Raw genomic sequence first — 19,540 nt, 5'->3', positions numbered from 1 at the left:
GCTTATATGTCCTTCAGATTTGGCAGAACTTTTTGGAAGATTTGTTACTTTAGGAAAGACGGAAAGAGAATTTAAAAAAGACTACAGCCAATACGCATGAGCGGCCCACGTAGAGGTGCTTACCGATTCTTCTTACTCTTAGTTAAGCACCAGTTCTGTCTAATTATAGCCTTTCTCATTTCTTTTTTCCTTTTTCGTTTAGAGACTCTCTCTAGAACCGGTCTTAGATCTTCTTTATTAATCACAATTAATTATAATTTCAAATTGAATAAATAGCCAATTCGAGAAACAGTGATGAAAAACAAATAATTAAAGTACTCCAGCCAATTCATAAAGACTTTTTCTTGGGTTAGGGTGAACCTCCAATAGAAAGTTGTCATTTTAGATCTAGTATCTTTTAATTAAGGAAACAAAATAACTTGCCAAATTATATTATGTTTTTAAAATAAAAAATAAAAAATTAAATAAATAAAAATAACAATAGTTCTAAAAAAAGATTATTTTAAAAAAATATTTATTTTTAAGATTTAGAGTTTAGTGTTTAAGATTTATAATTTAGAATTTATCCAAATGTTTAGTGTTTTTCCAAGGATTTAGGGTTTACCAAAGGGTTTAGGGTTTATCCAAGGGTTTAGGGTTTACCCAAGGGTTTAAGGTTTTCCCAAGGGTTTAGGGTTTATGATTAGAGTTTAGGGTTTAGTGTTTTGTTGACAACATGTTTAGTGTTTTTCCAAGGGTTTAGGGGTTTACCCAAGGATTTAGGGTTTACCCAAAGATTTAGGGTTTAGGATTTGAGTTTAGGGTTTAGTATTAGAGTTTAAGGTTTATTGTTTTGTTGAAACATTTTTTATATAATTTTTATATATTATTTATATATTATTTTTATTTATTTTTAAATTTTATTTTGAAAAAATAATATAATTTGCCAAGTTATTTGGTTTCCTTAATTAAAAGATACTAGATTTAAAATGAAAATTTTCTATTGGTTGGTGAACTTAAAAGTTTTCTTAATTAAAGGTTCACCCTAGGGGGTGAACCCAAGAATAACTCATTCATAAATACCCAAAATATTTTCTAGCATATTTCACCCATATTTCTACAATTTTGTAAATGGTGTGGGATATGTACAATTTTAATTCCTCCACTATACCACCAATGACAGAACATTGTTTTTTTAAATCCAAAAAAAAAGGACTATACCACAAAACATAATATATCATCATTATAACCAACCATATATAACTTATTATCATTCACCTAAAGTTCTCTCAAACCTCAAATACATATAACTTTTTCTTCCGCACTAGCTTTATATCACCTTCTGTCTTCACTTTGTCTCTTTAAAGTCCCGACGCAACCAAAGGTTGCACATCTACATGTTAATATACATCATAAAGCGACAAATATTCGCTTACATATAAAAATATATTACATACACGTAGACTCGTTTTAAATTTTTTTTAATTCGGATTAGTTTATCGTCATTTTAATCTCATTCGCCAAGACTATAAAGTATAACATTTGCAAAATGGAAAATGGTGTAATTTTGATGCTCAAATCGGAAAATGGTATAATATCCAACAATTTGTAGACCTCATTGTAGTGAAAAACTAGTGTCTCATTATACAAAATCTTGATGATTTCTTGTCTCAATACTGGTCGGGACTGTTTCAAGTTAGCAAATTGCTACTTTAGTTGATTGTTGTCGTAGCGAGAGAGCTGACAATATCTCAGTTGGTCGATAATGCTTCCTCTTACACCGGCTAAATCCGGTTCAATTCTTATTCATGCAGCTATTTATAAAATTATTGTTTTTTGTCCGGTCCTTAAGTCCAATATTGTTTTTATTGGATCTAAATTAGTTTTTGTTTGGATTCAAATTAGGTTTTGATTTTTTGGACCTTGTAGCAGTTCCTTCTGCATAACTCTGATGATTTTATAAAAGTTGCGTTCCAAAAAAGAAAGAAATCTTACGTTTTGTTTTATTTGTATGGGCTTCCAAATCCACAATGTAATACAAATTAGTTTTTAAATAAAATATACACGTAGACTCGTTTTTAATTTTTAAATAAATCTTACCTTTTGTTTTTTTTTTTTTGATTTAAAAAAAAAAAAAAAAAAACTAGACCAATCTCGGGCCGCTACGACACGTGGGGCCCGCGCTACAGTGATGAAAGGAGAGAGGGTTCATCCCAAAGAGTTTTAGGAGAGAGGGATTCATGGGATTGAATTATTTTATTATTATTTTTTTTTTGATTTCTGTGTGAACTCCCCCCGTAAACCCTCAATGCGGATGCTCTCATGGTCGAACTCTTCCCACTCGATAACACTCACATCCTCTTCTTCTCGACCGCTTTTTTTCTCAGCTTTTGGGACGAGCTTGGCCCCGTTTCTCTTTCCATCAACAGTTCTGTCGGAGACTACGCAACGCAAGTCTCTACGATAAGATCCATATATCATCTTCATTCGACTTTCATTTCCAATTTTAAGGAGCGTGAATCGGATCAGAAAATATCGAAAACCCTAAATTCGATCAAGTGGTGATGATTGGTTCGACTTAGCAAGAAACGAATAAGAGAGGTATGAGATGGATCCGTGGAATTGAAGTATTGAGGATGAAGAAGCTTCTCAAGCTTATATGTCCTTCAGATTTGGCAAAACTTTTTGGAAGGTTTGTTACTTTAGGAAAGACGGAAAGAGAATTTAAAAAAGACTACAGCCAATACGCATGAGCGGCCCACGTAGAGGTGCTTACCGATTCTTCTTACTCTTAGTTAAGCACCAGTTCTATCTAATTATAGCCTTTCTCATTTTTTTTTTCCTTTTTCGTTTAGAGACTCTCTCTAGAACCGGTCTTTGATCTTCTTTATTAATCACAATTAATTATAATTTCAAATTGAATAAATAGCCAATTCGAGAAACAGTGATGAAAAACAAATAATTAAAGTACTCCAGCCAATTCATAAATACCCAAAATATTTTCTAGCATATTTCACCCATATTTCTACAATTTTGTAAAAGGTGTGGGATATGTACAATTTTAATTTCTCTACTATACCACCAATGACAAAACATTTTTTTTAAATCCAAAAAAAAAAAGGACTATACCACCAAACATAATATATCATCATTATAACCAACCATAACTTATTATCATTCACCTAAAGTTCTCTCAAACCTCAAATACATATAACTTTTTCTTCCGCACTAGCTTTATATCACCTTCTGTCTTCACTTTGTCCTCATTGGTGACTGCTGAACATGACCAAGTCAATGCATGACGAGTTCATGTCTTTTTGTTGTGTGTCTAAAAGTAAGTGTGTTGTGTCTTCTTGTTTTTTTTTTTTGTGATTCCAAGTAGATAAGTCATATGCTAGAGATGTGTTTTTTTTTTCTCTTACCAATGCTCATTTCATGCTACTGTTAAATCAAATTCAACAAACTATGGATTGATTATATGGTCTTATAATAAGTTTGATTACAATATTTTATAATTGTTATGAAAAGAACTGGAATTTTATTATATCGCAGGAATTTAAATAAGGGCAAAAGTTTATACCCGTAGAACTTTTAATACTGATAGAAAGATTATTATCAGAGAGAATGGAAGAGTGAAGGATGTGTAATCGTGTTTTTACAAATGATCGAAAACTCCGTATTTATAGAAGAAAAATTACTGTGCAAATAGTGACAGTGGGACCCACATCTTTAATTATTTCAACATTTTCGGCGTTGGAATGTATGACTTTCATAACACTCCCCCTTGGGGACCGATGTCACTCTCCGCTCTCGCTTAACGTCTTTGTTGCCTCGTTAAAAACCTTTCCAGGAAAACCCAATGGGAAAAACCATAGTAAGGTAAAAAGAGTACAACTACGTAAGCTCCCCCTCGAATGAACAGTCATAGATCCTTCTGATGGCGCATCCCAATGTTATGGATGTGTTTTCTGAATACCGAGGTAGGGAGTGATTTTGTGAAGAGGTCGGCTGCATTGTCGCATGATCGAACATATCTTATTTCAATCTCTTTATTCTTCTCGAGCTCTTGAGTGTATGAGAAGAACTTCGGAGGTATATGTTTGGTTCTATCGCTTTTGATATATCCTTCCTTCGTTTGAGCAACACATGCCGCGTTATCTTCATACAGAATAGTTGGCTCCGTATTTTCGTCAATCCCACTGCTTGAACAGATGTGTCGGCTTATTGATCTTAGCCATACACATTCTCTACTTGTTTCATGGAGTGCAATGATCTCAGCGTGATTTGAAGAAGTAGCAACAAGTGTCTGCTTCTGAGAACGCCAAGATATGGCGGTGCCTCCAATTGTAAAAACATATCCTGTCTGGGATCGAGCTTTGTGTGGATCTGACAAATAACCTGCATCTGCAAATCCAATCATTTGACCTTTTGAACTTTTAGGATAAAACAAGCCTAAATTAGTTGTTCCTTGAAGGTAACGAAAGACATGTTTAATTCCATTCCAATGTCTTCGTGTAGGAGACGAACTGAATCTCGCTAAAAGATTAATAGCAAAGGATATGTCAGGTCGAGTACAATTTGCAAGATACATAAGAGCTCCAATTGCACTTAAGTATGGAGTTTCAGGACCAAGTATTTCTTCATTTTCCTCAGATGGTCGAAACGGATCATTTTCAACATTAAGTGATCTAACGACCATCGGGGTGCTAAGAGGAGTTGCTTTATCCATGTTAAAGCGTTTCAATACTCGTTTGGTATATGTAGACTGGTGTACAAATATACCCTTTTGAGAATGCTCAATTTGTAATCCTAGACAATATTTTGTCTGCCCGAGATCTTTCATCTCAAATTCTCCTTTCAGATAGTTTGATGCCTTTTGGATTTCGTTTTGAGTTCCAATAATATTAAGATCATCAACGTACACCGCGATTATCACAAATCCGGATGTTGTTTTCTTTATGAAAACACAAGGACATATAGGATCATTTGTGTATCCTTCTTTTGTTAAGTGTTCACTGAGACGATTATACCACATTCGTCCAGATTGTTTTAACCCATATAATGATCTTTGCAATTTTATTGCACATAACTCTTTAGGTTTGGAACTTAACATTTCTGGCATTTTAAATCCATCTGGGATTCTCATATAGATATCAGTATCTAATGATCCATATAAATATGCCGTAACGACATCCATGAGACGCATTTCTAAATTTTCATTGGCCGCTAGGCTCATCAGGAATCTAAATGTGATTGCGTCCATAACAGGAGAATAAGTTTCCTCATAATCAATTCCTGGCCTTTGAGAGAAACCTTGGGCTACGAGACGAGCTTTGTATCTTGTAATCTCGTTTTTCTCGTTTCTTTTTCGGACAAACACCCATTTGTACCCAACAGGTTTTACATCTTTGGGTGTGAGCACAATAGGTCCGAATACATTTCGTTTGTTAAGCGAATCTAATTCGACTTGAATTGCATCTTTCCATTTTATCCAGTCATGTCTCTTTTGACATTCATATACAGACTTTGGTTCTGGATCTTCGTTTTCTTCATTTATTTCCTTTGCTAAAAGGTATGAGAAAACGTCATCAATATCATCAATCTCATTTCGTTTCCATATCATTCCATTATGGATGTAATTGATAGAAATCTCGTGATTTCCATCAGATTCATGATGCTCTATATTGTCGTTCGATTCACAATTCGCTTCTTCCAAAATATTTTCCGCTATTTTGGGAGTATCATGCTTTTCACATTCCTTACGTTTTCTAGGGAGTTTATCCTTTGAACCAATAGGTCTACCGCGCTTTAAACGTGTTCCTGATTCACGTGTATCAACTGCCGTTCCACCATTTTGTGGTATTTCAATACGAGCAGGAGTATTTGCAGCGGGTATATGTGATTTAGTTACCATTTTGGTATCAGCAAATGCATCTGGTAGCTGATTTGCTATATTTTGTAAATGCATGATACGTCGAACTTCTAGTTCTGACTGTTTTGTAGGAGGATCAAGGTGTAATAACGATGGTACACTCCATTTGATCTCTTTTCCTACTTGTTTATTGTCTCCCCCTAGAGTTGGGAATTCTTTCTCATTGAAATGACAATCGGCAAATCGTGCCGTAAACACATCACCAGTTTGTGGTTCTAGGTATCTTATTATTGATGGAGAATCATAGCCAATATATATTCCCAACCGTCTTTGCGGTCCCATCTTTGTACGTTGTGGTGGTGCTATTGGAATATAAACCGCACAACCAAAGATTTTTAGATGAGAGATATTTGGTTCTTTTCCAAATGCTAACTGTAATGGGGAATATCTATGGTATGCACTTGGTCTTATCCGAATTAGTGCTTCTGCATGCAAAATAGCATGTCCCCATACAGAGGTTGGGAGTTTTGATCTCATGATCAATGGCCTTGCAATTAGTTGCAGCCGTTTAATTAATGATTCTGCCAAACCATTTTGTGTATGAACATGAGCAACAGAATGCTCTACTTCAATCCCTGATACCATACAATAATCATTAAAAGCTTGGGATGTGAATTCACCAGCGTTATCTAATCTAACTCTTTTAATTGGATAATCTGAGAACTGTGCTCTTAATTTGATTATCTGAGTTAGAAATCTCGCAAATGCCATATTTCGAGATGATAACAAACAAACATGTGACCATCTACTCGATGCATCGATTAATACCATAAAGTAGTAGAATGGTCCACACGGTGGATGTATTGGTCCACAAATATCACCTTGGATTCTTTCCAAAAACTTTGGTGATTCTTTGTCAACTTTGGTTGGTGATGGTCTTATGATTAATTTCCCAAGAGCACATGCATCACATGTCATTTTATTACTTTGGTATATATCTTGGGTTTTTATTGAATGACCATGTGAGCTTTCAATGATTTTTCGCATCATTGTAGTGCCAGGATGACCAAGGCGATCATGCCATAATGTAACATCTTCTGGATTTCTTTTTATCACAAGATGTGATTCTATAGTATCAATATAAGTGTGATGCAATCCAGAAGGAAGTTCTGGAAATTTTTCCAGTACAAGGCCTTTGCCTGATTTTTCAGAAGTTATATACAAATACTTCTTTCCATTCTCAGTTGCAGACTGAGTGTTATACCCTTGACGGTATATATCTTTGAAACTCAACAAATTTCTCTTAGAATTTGGAGAATATAAGGCATTATCTATGGAAAACTTTGTTCCATTAGGCAACATAAAGTTCGCCTTGCCAATTCCTTCGATCAGGTCTGTAGGACCTGATATTGTGTTTATAGTCATTTTTACTGACTTTAAAGTAGAGAAATATCTCTTATCCTTCAGTATAGTGTGCGTTGTGCCACTATCTGGTATGCAAACTTCTCTACCAATTTGTTTAGTTGTTGTTCCATTTGCTTTCTTATCCATTTCTGTAACACACAGTTAATATTAATAAAGAAAAAAAACTTTCATAAGTAAACATATTATTCATCAATAACAAGTACACAATAATTATACATTAGATATTTTGAAATACAACATTATTTTGAAAGTGAAATACATAATATTTTATGGCATCACTAGGCATTATTAAGCTTGATCAGTACAAGCACTTCAAATATTTTGATGAGTGGCCTCGTCGAAATCTCCCATAAAGTCAGAGGATTCGAGGTATGTCGATGTTGTACCCACAAGGTGTTCATTGAGATTTACTTCCTTTGCCTTGCCTTTAATAGATTCTTGGTACAATTGGCATAGATGCCGAGGAGTTCGACATACTTGAGACCAGTGTCCCTTCGATCCACATCTGTAACAGACGTTCTCATTTTTATGAGTAGGGTTTTCTTGGGTTTCTTTCCCTTTTACCCGATCAGATCGATTCCATGTGTTGGATCCCCTTCCTCTTGGGTTGTTACTCCTTTCATGGTTGCGGTTAAATCGATAACCACGACCACGACCAAACCCACGATTGTGACCACGGCCACGACCACGCCCACGATAGGAATAATTTCCTTTTTCCGGATTTTTTATATCCGTTGCATTTACCTCAGGAAATGCTTTGGTTCCCGTGGGTCGGGCATTGTGGTTTTTAATGAGGAGTTCGTTATTTCTCTCCGCTATTATAAGCGCCACAACGAGTTCAGAGAACCTCGTATACCCACAATTTCTATATTGTTCTTGTAGAACATAATGATTTTTGTGGAACGTCTGGTAAGTTTTCTCGAGCATTTCTGCTTCCGAGACAGGCTTACTGCAATAATCTAATTGCGCCGCTATTCTCAATATAGCGGAATTGTACGTTTCCACTTTTTCAAAATCTTGAAATCGTAGATTTTTCCACTCATCAAGCGCATGGGGGAGAGTAATTTTTCTTTGGTTATCAAACCTCTCCTTCAGAGCTTTCCAAAGATCTAAGGGATCTTTGGTTCTCGCATAATCATGCGTAAGATTTTCATCTAGATGCCTTCTCAGAAATATTACGGCCTTAGCCTTTTCATGAGAGGTTGATATATTGCCATCTTTTATTGTTCCGAGTATTTCCTCGGAATCTAGATGAAGCTCCATGTTTGTAACCCATGCCGTGTAGTTTGTCCCAGTTACTTCCAATGCCGGAAACTGAAGTTTCTCGATTTTTGCCATTTGTATTTCTAAAGAACATAAATAAAAATTATTAGAATATTATTCATATTAAAAGGAACAGTTTACATTAATCATGCAAGCAATTACAAGGAGAAGCGATGTAAAGAAAAGTAAACCGATATTCATCCTAAATTCTCTTGGAGTAAATTCTCCAACGGATAAACCATAAATAGAAACACAAATAAAAATGGCACATAAAAACAAAAGTGCGCGAATCATCTTTCTTGAAATAAAAATCGGAGGAGAGCGATTTGAAATTTTTTTTTTTTTAAGAGAAGATGAAATATTTTGGATGATGAAATGGAGTGAAAATGAGTTGTATTTATAGATGAAAAACACTGTTCATAACCGTTGGAGAAAGGGGAAATTTTGAAAAAAAATTTCTTTGTGACCGTTGGGGTTAAATCGAGTGTACCAAAAATTAGTCTGAAAATATCGTATTAAACGGTCAATCAAATCTATAAAATTTCATAAAAGTAAAAAAAAAAATTATGACAATAAAATATTTATGTTATGACAACAAATCATGCGACGGCTCAGCCGATCAATGCAGAGTAATAAATAAATTATACGGCGGCTCGGCCGACCAATTAATAATAAACAGAATATAAGGCGGCTCAGCCGACCAATTAATAATAAACAGAATATGAGGCGGCTCGGCCGACCAATAAATAATAAACAGGATATAAGGCGGCTCGGCCGACCATTAAATTAATTAAATTACTAATAAATAATATAGGCGGTATTCCAGCCATTATAACATGATATAAATAATAGTAGAGGCGGTATACCGACCATTATAACAGGGTATAAATGATACAAATAAATTTTACCGAATCGCAGAGTGATCGTGCTGATAACGTGTTATGAAAAGAACTGGAATTTTATTATATCGCAGGAATTTAAATAAGGGCAAAAGTTTATACCCGTAGAACTTTTAATACTGATAGAAAGATTATTATCAGAGAGAATGGAAGAGTGAAGGATGTGTAATCGTGTTTTTACAAATGATCGAAAACTCCGTATTTATAGAAGAAAAATTACTGTGCAAATAGTGACAGTGAGACCCACATCTTTAATTATTTCAACATTTTCGGCGTTGGAATGTATGACTTTCATAACAATAATATATATTCTTTTATTTTTTGCAAGGAGGTAGATTCGAAATTAGGGAGATTTGAGGCTACGGAGGAGAAGACCTTCAAAGGTGATTCCAGGTCCAAAAGCTAAGCCAAGACCCCACTCTAGCGCACCATCACCTTTCTTCTTCAACTCATCTCTCATATACTCCATCACATACAATATAGTATTACTACTCACGTTCCCATAATCTACCAATGCCCTTCTGCTGCACTCCAGCTTCTCCCCAGCTTCAGCTTCGTCTCCAAACGGTTCAGAATCGCAGGCCCTCCCGGATGAACGGTCCAAAACATGTCATTAAACTCCATAGAATCATCACCAGCTTCTTACAGAACTCTTCTATGTTCTCTTCTATCTTCTGAGGTAGGTCTCGTCCCAGCTTGAAGTTTATGCCTTCCTCCGTCAATCTCCCGTCGATCACGGTCTGTGTCCCAGGCACAAACTGCTGAACAGCGTAGTGAAGCTCCATGAAAGGAGCTTCGGAGGGCAAAGGGTCTGCTCCTATGATCACAGCAGCCGCACCGTCCCCGAACAAAGCTGCCCCGACCAGGTCGTAAGGGCGAGCTTTGTTCGGTGGTCGGAACCCGAGGATGGTGGTTTCAGAGGTTGTGAGGAGCACACGGCTTGCGGGGTTGTTCTCGGCTATGTCTTTGGCGACACGGAGGCCTGTTACGCCTCCGTAGCAGCCTAGAAAATAAAGCATCACTCTGTTCACGTCGTTCTTTAAGCCTAGCTTGGCTGAGAGGTAAAGGTCGCCGCCGGGTAAGCGGATCTCGCTTGAAGAAACGTAGACAATGTGTGTGATGTCTTCCACTTGTCTTCCCCATTCCTTGATGCAACCCAAACTTGCTTCAAGTGCCATTTCCACGACCGCCTCGTTCGCGATCTCTAGCCTTTGCTTGATTGTTGGTGAGCCTTCTGTTGTTAGCTCAGGGTACTTATCTAGTATCTCTCGGGATAACACCGTGTAGCGTGTCTTCACCGTTGTGGTTTTGCCTACAACAAAAAAATATTAGTGTAAGAGAGAATATTTAAATGAGGGCTGAGACGAAACTAAGATTGTATGAGGTGGTTTGGGGCCTGGAGGAGTTTTGTATTATAAGAAAAAAAAGAATATCAAGAGAGTGAGAGGCTTGATATTAAAGGTTTTAAAACCCATCAACTATTTTTGAATCGTAAAAAACCCCTTCAACTAAGTTAACAACGTTATAAATCCTCACCTTATAAACCGTTAACATATGTCACCTTCCATTATGGTTTTTTAGACGGAGGGTAACATACGTTAACAAAATTAAAGTTGAAAAATTACTACACAGAATGTTTAGTTGAGGATTTTTTCGATTTATCTTTGAGGAATTTAATTACTGAAAAGCGACGGAGGAATAATGTGCATTAAGTGCCATAAACCGCCTACCCTCGACCTATCATTTGTATCCATCCTTCCATTTGTTCCACAATCCTGAGCTTTCCTAAATCCAACCAACACATATATATAACATAACGGATAAAAAAATCCAAAATAACAGTTAGACATATTAATTAGGGTCGAAGCACGGATCCCGAGTCCGTCCAGCCCTAAAAATTACTGGGTTTGGACTTAGTTTTATAAGTCCAAAAAATTTGGACCTTTCGGACTAAGTCCATTTGGATTTTGGGTTTTCTGAATCTAAGCCCGTTTGGGCTAGGGCCGGCTCAAAAACCTAAAATTATATACTTTGATCAAAAAAAAAAATTTAAATATTATCGTTCTTGCAATCAGAACCATTATTAGCATTGACATATTATTTGAATATTTTTATCCAAATTCCAGTAAAGCAAATGTAAAAAATGTTAATGCATTTTATTGTTTGATCATCTTACAACCGTCACATTTTAAATTCTGCCATCGTGTGTTTCTTATTTCAAAATTTGAAGTATGAAACGTTTGACCGTTATGATCTACTACTGGGCTTTATCTTAGAGTATGGGCTTCGTGCTATACAACAGTAAAGGCCCAATTGATATCAAATTCCTCGTAAAATAAAATCTTCTATATTCGTCTGTCTTGGCGAACAAACAAAGTTCACATCCCAAGAACCTCGCCTTTTCGTCGAAGCAAGCAAGAATCAGAGATCGAAAGCAAATCCTTCCTCTCAGGTAAAAGCTTTACTCTTTTTCTGTAGTTCTTTATTCTTTTATTCTGGGTTTCGGAATATATCTTCAAGTATCTCGTTTTGAGTCGCTGGATCTGTCTTTTGATGCACGGCCTGTGTTTTGCTGAGGATTAGATAGATGAGTTTCTGGGTGTGATGTAGGTAATCTTACGTAGTGATAGCTTCTTCCATCTTTCTCTTAGACCCAGTAGTCCTTTCCCATTGTATAAAAGATTAGCCTGTGAGAGTGTATCGCTGTGATTTTGAATCTTGAAACCCTAATTTTAAGGGATAATGAATAGAGCTCAAAGTTCCAGTTTTTATTGCTTCTTGTTTCATAACAAGCATGTTTCTTTTGTGACCTGTGGTGAGCTCAAAGTTCCAGTTTTTCATAAAAAGCATGTTTCTTTTGTGACCTGTGGTGAGCTCAAAGTTCCAGTTTTTATTGCTTCGTGTTTCATAAAAAGCATGAATAGAGCTCAAAGTTCCAGTTTTTCATAAAAAGCATGTGGTAGATTCAATCGCTAATGCTTTCTCTCTACTGCTATGTGTGTATTGAAATTGTTATCTTTCCATTCTTATGTACCGGTTTTTTTTTTTTTTTTTGGCAGAAATGGCAGAGCTACCAACCATTTTGGACTCTTTTTGGCATCCTCTCCTGATCAACCTCGACTATCACTGTGGTGAGTGTGGCGCAGTGATCAGCCTCGAGGTGTTCCGGAGCGGACACACCTACATGCACGTGGAGGAGCCACATCTCTACCCTGAGGTTCTGGTGAACTGTGAAGGTGGCGCGTTCCGAGTTCAGAGCACCCATTGTGAAATCACTATCCACTTCTCTACCTATGCAGGGAGTCGAGGAGACATAAGGGTTGATCCTTAGCTTAGTTCTTAGTTTGTAGACTGTTTTTGTTGCCAAGATTTGTTCAGGATTTTGATTTGGATTTGGCAAAACATATTAGTCTCTGTTCATCTTTTGGGGGTTTTTAATTCCTTTGCCCTTTGACATATGTTTGAACACAACAGCTTAATTACACAATGAATGATTAGCGTTGCATCAAAATTCTGAAACTTTCTTAGGGAGCTGAAACCACAAACCATGTAAACACTTTTGTTTAGCCGTGACAGTCTGATACGATTCGATAATAATATCTTGTAGGAGAGTTTCTGGAGTAATAGCGTGCTATAGAAACTAAAGAAACCGCAAGGTTTGTTATCTAGTGTGTCCTCTTCCCATTTTCATTACCTATATTGTTGTAAACTCTGAATGGACAGACAATATAACGTATTGCATTGACATTGTCTCCTTCTGGAGAGGATTTGTTTGAAAGGACGGTTAAGGCCCGAAGAAGCTGGTGATAGATGTCCTCTTGAGTATATGGACCCTCTTATGAGCCACCACCATTATAAACCTCCCCTTCTTTCTCCTCTTATCTTTCTGAAAAAGACCAGCCAAATCAGAAAACAGAAGTTTCTTAAATATGGTAATAATAAACGAATTATTAATCTAAACTTGCAATAAATATAACATTTCTATGTTCTACATCTGCTTCGGTGAATACCTCTGACGTGAATACATCTGCTTCTCTCTCAACATAGCGTTCGTACCAATGATTTTGACACAATTTCACTTCTCTCTCCATATAGAATCACAGTCTTCCCATGGATTTGTTTGTTCATTAGGGTAGGTTGCAACTGGCTGTTCGGGAACATAGACTCGGCACCATCGGATACTTATTTCCAAAGGTCTCCAAGTCTGCTCAAAAATGGCTCTCACTAGCAAAATATGCAATCCAAACCTCTCCTTGGGCTCCTTTATTTAGAGTGACCCATTTAAGAAAGAATCTAACTATGATGCTGGTATATCAATTTTTTTTTTTTTTTTTTTTGTCAAGGATGCTGGTATATCAATTAGTTTGTAAAAATAATGACAGATTTTTGGTGCAATCCTTAAGCTGTGAATTATATCTTCGAAAGTAAAAGATAAAAAAGAAAACATAGAGGATACAAAACTTAAAAAGGGAAAAGAAAAGAAAGAGGGGAAAAATAGAATAAATTTAACTACATCATTTTTTTATTTTTTTTTGTTTGTTAAAAGATAGCAAGCTTCATAGTTTTAGTATTTTAAAACTTTCAAGTAACTTTCAAGTTATGAAAACAGCTCGAAATATATTTAGAGTGATGACAAAGAATAATTCGAATCATTACATATATCAAAACGACAAGTAGTGTGTCGTTTCAGTAAGAATCGCATAAAACTTTTGACGGTTTTACCCTACACTCCGCTCACTCTGCTTCGTCTTCCCTCGTCGATTCAAAATTCCAAAATCCGATCCAGTCCTTAATACTTAGGGTTTCTCGTCCCCGCCTCCACCATGAGCTCCGCCACGGTTCTCGACTGCGATAATTATGCTGCTCAAGGTTCGAATTTAAATCTCACTTCTTCTCATTTTCGATTTCTCTTTGTAGACTTTTTTTCGTATTTTGCCCCTTTTCGATCAAATTGGAAAACTTTGTGAGTCTTTTCTATTGGATTATTATATCTCTATCCTCGCTCGCGTCCCATTCGCTGCTCGCGACTAATGCCTTTATTGAAATTTAGGGTTTTTGATTCCGTTTCGGTGAGATTGTTATTAGCTCTGACCTTTAGTGTTGGGGGTTTTGCTAACACAGTGGTGAAATTTATGCAGAGGTTTGTATTCGTAATGAATCTTTGAGGAGAAAACTAGCGGATATTAGCAATTTGGAGGGTCAAGCAAAGCAAACGAACAGAGAAGAGACGCACCAGCAGCAAGATATGTAGAAGCCGGAAAACCGGACCGATGTAAACGATATAATAAAAGTGAAGTTAAGGAAATAGACGAATATATAAAAACGAATACGAGGACGATAAGAAACCGTATTCGCAAATAGACATGGAGGCGAGATATGATCTCTTTCCTTAACTCAAAATATTCGCTCCGTTAGTGAGACGGGACTGTACGAATATAGAGTCCCAGGATACAACCATGGCAGACGAATCACGCCTCACTCGTGATCGCCCTATCGAACTATAAACTCTACGAAACACTCTCTAGACTTACGTTGAGGGATCTGGTGATTTTTTGTTGCGTAAAAACTTCAGGAAAAATGAAGGAGGAGACGAGTTTATAAAGAAGAGAAGACGAGCCATTTTCCGTAACTAATGCCGCACGTGCTCACGTTGGCGGAAATCTCGCGAGGATCTCGGAGGCGAGGCGTTACGAAACTTCCTCCGCAAGATCTTTCCTCGTTTAAACTTATCGTCAAGAAGAGAGACAGCGTGTTGGTTTTAAACGAACTACGTGTTGTTTAAAATAAAAAGCATGTCGTTTTTCGGGAATTAAATGGCAAAAGGTTGAGCTTAACTTGGTCCAAAAAGAATATTCTTATCGGGCCGAGACCCGAGCCCGAGCCCGAGCCCGAGCCGGCCGGACGGCGGCGGCGGCGCGCGCGTGGAGAGCTCTCTCTTCCTCTGAGCTGTTTAACCTCTCATGTCATGAAGACATATATATACTCCTCAAAATCAACTCTCCCAACCAATGTGGGATGTTGTTAACTTCATTTCATTAAAGCCAACAAGGCTTTTTGTAAGAACCCATAGGCCCATTTCATTTTCACATTTTGCCATATATTATTTGAGCCATTAGGCTTAATAATTAGGCCCAACAAGATATACTCTTCTCTTGTAAAGAATATGCTGAGAAGCTTGAAAAGGCATTGCCTTTTGCATTTTTTATTTTGGTGCCTTTTGTGGTGGCAGACTGTTATTTTGTTGATTCTCGGTTGCTTTATTGGTCTTTGCAGGAAAACATGACACTGATGAAAGCTCTAGCACACAGAAAGTAACCATCTTCCATCTTTAGAATGTGTTGGTTTATGAGCGTTATTTTTGGTGGTGATGTTTGTTTTTTTTTTTTTTTGTTTTGGTGGCTGCAGTAAAATTATTGAGGATCAAACTTACGGATTGTGCATGAAAAGAATTTGCAGCTTTCACAGGCTAATAGTCATATGTTCTCTATCTTTTTCTGCTTCAGTTTTGAGATGGTTGAGATATTATTTGAAATACGATTACCATGATCAAAGTATGGCTTCATTTGTCTTTTCTTATTTATGGCAGGAACTCAATACAAACAGAGACAGAGTAGGCAATCAGCAAAGTGTAAAGCTACAGACACCGATGGAGCCATCGAAGAAGTAGTGACAGACCCGTCTATAAGCAGCAACACAGTCCAAGAGTGTGATCTTTTACCATGGACGGTTTCTCCGGGGGACCATGAAAAAAGAATCAAAGAACAAGCCTAAAAGCTGAGGAAACCGGAGGAATGATGAGAAGAACATCGAGACATGCAGCAGAGCGGCGATGAGACTGCTGAATCTCCTCTTAGCCTCTAGTTTTTTTTGGGCAACTCTACACTTCTAATTTAGTGTGTGCATTAGTCAGACTAAGTGACTAAATCTGGTACTGTTTTTCATTTCTTGTTTCTCCGACATCACAAGTCAACCTTTGATTCGATGACAATCTCTTGTCTTATTAAATTATGATTTGCATATTAACGTTCTTGAAGGTTGAGTGTCCATGTATTTATGTATGTGCAGTATCGTATACCACCGATTAGTCTAGTTAAACCGACTTGGTTTTAACTAGGTTCACGTGTATCATCACGTGTGTTGAGCGTTGTGAAACGGTAGGTATAAACCGTTACAGCTCAACCTTATCTCTAGCTAGATTCTAAGTGTGAGAAAGAAGAGTCTTAGTCATCGAGAGATAGAGAGAAAAGAGATCGGTGGTTGCGAGTGTAATCCAAACTTAAAATTAGAGTTAAGTAGTGGATTGCTGATCAAGGATCAGCCCTAGGAGATATAGTGGCATCTCCGATTTGGAGGACTGCGGTGAACCTGGGTAATCAGCTTGCGTGTGTTCTCGTTTCAATTCTATAGTTCATACATCAAGAATCAAGTAGATCAACATCAATAGAAGCAAGGAATCGCACAGTTCTTATATTCATTTATGCCTGTTAGTGCAAGCGTGATTTTAAAATTTTGCTTCCTCTTTTTATAATAATACTTTCATTTCATAACAGTAATAGAAATATTGTTATGTTTAAACTATCTATTTGTATTGTGTATGTATCTAAGCAGCAGTTACATTATTATTTTCTCCTGTTTTTGTAAGAGTTATTCAAAAATATATAGTTATTGTTTCTGTAAGAAGTATACTTAGATTTTGACCTGCACGTCTGTCTGGGTGTTAGTTTTAAATTAAACTAGATTCTGATTCGCGCGCCAGCGCTGACATGAATTTTCAGTTTTTAATTATTTATTTTATTAAATGATGTATTTGTAGTATTCGTTCATATTATATTCATTAAGTAAATATTTTTTTTTGCATCTTAAACTATCTATTTTTTACGAATGTATGATATCATATAAAAAATATAAAAAAATGAGTATATAGAGTTAATTAGATAATTGTAAAAACAGAAGAAAAAAATTTCGTGTGCGATATCATATAAATAATGATCCGCCTAGTTAACAAAAATCATGATTTTTATGTGTAATTTTTTTTATTTTGACCATTTCCTTAAAACTATATTAAATTTTACATATTTTAATTAGAATATTTTTAATATCTTTACCTTTTTTATTTGAAAAGCAACTCAATATTTTTTAAAAAATTATAACAAAATATTTAAAAAATATTTTAAGAATTTGTTTGAAAAATACGAAAATTACATGTTAAATTAAAATTATCCTAAAATATTATAAGTTTTGATGTAAACGAAAACTCAAATTATGTCAAAAATAATTATATTCAATGATAATAACAATTTAAATTGATTATTTTTAAGAAAATACATTTACAAAAATATTGTTTGAAAGAAAATTCATTATCAAATATAAAATGAAAATATTATAATTAATTAATAAAAAATATAAATAAAAACCATAAATTTAGCAAATGACAACTGAGTTATATTATGCTAAAATTTTCTTTCTAACAATTTAGCAAATGACAAATAAGTTATGAGCAAATAATACCATATAACTTTTAAAAGCATAGCCATTCTTAAATATTTTTTGAAAAAATAATTATTTTTAAATTTAATCAACTGAAAATAATATCCGTACAATTGTATGAGTCAAATTCTAATTTTATTGATGCATGTTATATATTAGTGCTGCATGTTTTAGGTAAAATTTTAATGATGCACGTTTTTTAAAATCTCTATTATTAAAATTATGCACGTAAGGATAACTCATGAGTTTTCTTGGTTGATTAAATGACATTATGTCCAAATTTATTTAATGATATTTCATTAAGGTAACTGAAAAAGACAAACAATAAAATAAGAAGTTTAAATTCATTTAAGCATATTTCATTAATTTAACTGAAAAGATAAGTAATAAATTAGGTAGTTTTATTCGTTTTAGGATATTTCATAAATGCAACTGAAAAAGACAATAAAAAAAATAGGGAGTTTAATTAATGAAGTATGAACATTTTCAAATGGGTACTTATCTTTTAATAATATAGATATATAGACATGCCAAAACACAATAATGTAATGCTTGCACTTACACAACAATGTAACATAGCAAGAGATTTAAATCTCATTCGAATGAATTTTGGTAATGTAGTTTTAATAGCAGGGAAATATACCGAAAGAAATACCTAATAACTCTCTAAATCTTCCTTTTGTATAATATATATAAATGGTTTAGCAAACCATTCCATTATAGCTAATGCCATGATCAGTGAATTAAATCTATAGATATATTAAAATACATTTGATATAAATCGAATTTTTATTTATTTATAATGGTTTTGATAACCAAACACAAACGATTGGTTAAATTCGGTTCCGAGTCACCGGCGGCGGAAAAAGAACGGCGGCTTACCAGAATCAACGGCGGCGACGGAACACGGTGCGTGGTGGTGGCGCGTGAGATCCACTCGCGGAGCGTGTGGAGGACGGCGGCGGCGCGTGTGCTACACGCGCGGAACGATGCGGGAGAAAAGCCGCGCTTGACGGCGCGTCTGGGCGACTCTCCGGCTGATCTTCCTGGTCCCGACTCGTCTCGACGTCACGATCACGATGGTGGTCTTAGAATTACGAAATTCCAAATGGTTAGTGAGTTATGATCGATTGAATGAACGACCGTTTTTAAAAACAAATCGGAAAGATGATTTCCGGTTACCTTCGTCTGGGATCGGCGGTGAACTGGTCGATCTCGGCTCTGGACGTCGTGGTGGTGGCGGTACGATCTCAGGTGTGAGTGACGGCTCAGTCTCTGTAGAGTTACAACGCTTAGGGTTTCTGAAGAATAAAATAATGGGGAATAATGGTTTATATATGGGACTCACCAAGGACTTCCTGCAACACCAACGGGCTCTGACGGGCCGAAGTGACTGGGCTGGGAATTGGGTAGTTACAATCACAAATTTTAAAAAATCATTTACTTGTTATAATAAAACCAATACTCTTATTTTAGAGAAAAAAAATATGTTTGATTATGTCTTTTTTTTTTAATGATGAAGATTTTAGTTTGATAAGGTATACACTTAAATGGGCTGAGACTTTAGGTTAGGCCATACGAGCCCAACACACTAGGACAGAGGCCCGTAAGGTCA

The 19,540-nt window shown here is 35.9% G+C and overlaps 2 long non-coding RNA genes and 1 pseudogene across 2 annotated transcripts; 2 read left to right on the top strand and 1 right to left on the bottom strand.

The window, feature by feature from the left end:
- Nucleotides 1-9,737: 9,737 nt before the first annotated feature.
- On the bottom strand, nucleotides 9,738-10,760 carry LOC125592804 (annotated as a pseudogene).
- Nucleotides 10,761-11,898: 1,138 nt separating this feature from the next.
- On the top strand, nucleotides 11,899-12,949 carry LOC125593052. The gene is made up of 2 exons (XR_007328971.1): nucleotides 11,899-12,048; nucleotides 12,498-12,949. It is a non-coding gene; the product is annotated as an uncharacterized LOC125593052 (long non-coding RNA).
- An 899-nt stretch (nucleotides 12,950-13,848) lies between these two features.
- LOC125593368 lies at nucleotides 13,849-16,457 on the top strand. The gene is made up of 3 exons (XR_007329285.1): nucleotides 13,849-14,307; nucleotides 14,577-15,749; nucleotides 15,844-16,457. It is a non-coding gene; the product is annotated as an uncharacterized LOC125593368 (long non-coding RNA).
- Nucleotides 16,458-19,540: the final 3,083 nt, after the last annotated feature.

This window comes from Brassica napus, chromosome C9 (genome assembly GCF_020379485.1).
Source record: "Brassica napus cultivar Da-Ae chromosome C9, Da-Ae, whole genome shotgun sequence".
NCBI lineage: Eukaryota > Viridiplantae > Streptophyta > Magnoliopsida > Brassicales > Brassicaceae > Brassica > Brassica napus.
The sequence above is the reverse complement of the archived record's forward strand: the minus strand, read 5'-3'. Positions and strand labels throughout refer to the sequence as shown.